The following is a 1,436-nucleotide window of genomic DNA, read 5'->3' as shown; positions in this document are numbered from 1 at the left end:
GGGGCAAAAAGAGGAGCCAATACCAAGGGCTCAAATAGAACGAAAATGTTTTGATAATCATGCTGGCAACAAATGTACAAATGTGCTTGACATGATAGATGTCTAGATTGTGATAAGGATTGTACGAGCCCCCAATAAAATGGTTTAAAAAGAAAGAAGAAACGTCCTCAGGATCCTCATCATGAGAAGGCCACGCCCACCAGTAGGTACCATCAGTCTGTGACCTGATTGACAGATGAGACTCCACCCACACACTTTTATATCTTCAAGTTGATGCGAAATTATGTAACTACCACAGTGCTGTTCAAATGTTACATCGTGTGGGAGTCCTTCACTGTAAAGTATCGAGTGGTTTCCTGTCTCAGTCAGAGTAATGCCGAAATCCTTACTGATGGCGGAGAAGGCCATCTCCACTTACATTTCTAATCCCTGCTACAAGATGGCCATGCTACACTGACTCTCTTTCCGTTCTTGGGAACATGCCAAGTCTTGATCTCTCCTCGGGGTCTTTGCACGCTTTTTCTCAGAGAGATTCATGTGGCTTACTTTCTCACTTCTTTTAATATTGTGTTGAATGTTTCTTTTGCCATGAAGACTTTCCTACGTAACTTTGCAGCACCTCCTTCCTGCAGTCATGTTCCCTTGCCTTCCCCTTTCTTTGTCCATAGCGCTTACATCTTTTCATATGGCAAATAATTATGGGACTTTACTTATTTTGCTTTTTTGTGCATCTCCCCAGACTTACTCCATGAGGGCAGGGATTTTTTTGTCTTATTGTTTTCCTCCACCTCTACAGCTATGTCCATACTGCCTAGAATAATACCTAGTACATAAAAACTCACAACACTGCCATAGAATCAAGGCTGACTCATAAAGTCCCCTGTGGGTTTCTGAGGCTTTAACTGTTTACAGGTCTAGAAGCCCGGTCTGTCTTCCTCAGACCCGCTGGTGGTTTTGACCGGGGGACTGTGCGATCACAGCCCGATGCTTTATACTACAGGGCTAGTGCTCAATAAAGACTTGTTGATTGAATGGAGGTGGAGCTCTTTAATATTTGATCAAATAAGTCAGTTTTATAAAATGAAGTTAGTCAAAAGACATAGATCCTTTACTCAGTTGTACCCTTTATTAGTTTGATATTTATTTGCTTATTTGGAAGAGAATAGTGATGACTTTTTTAGAGCATATCTGAAGCTAATTGAAACTTGCATTATTTGGTTAATAATTTAGCTAAGTATGTATGTGGTAGCTAGAACTTGATCCAGAGAAGGCACACGTCTCATATAAGCTATGCTTGGAAGTCTAAACTTAAATGGACAGGTGAAATCATTAAAAGACTGGCTGTTAAAACTACATCAAACTGCTATAGAAAAACAGTATAACCATAACGTATTATGTTTCCTAGCCTTATTAAATGCTTTGGTTCTACATAAGCA

The sequence above is a fragment of the Echinops telfairi genome, unplaced genomic scaffold (assembly GCF_000313985.2).
Source record: "Echinops telfairi isolate 266 unplaced genomic scaffold, ASM31398v2 ScPeMD7_5868;HRSCAF=6743_1, whole genome shotgun sequence".
Taxonomy (NCBI): Eukaryota; Metazoa; Chordata; class Mammalia; order Afrosoricida; family Tenrecidae; genus Echinops; species Echinops telfairi.
Note: the sequence above shows the minus strand (reverse complement) of the source record.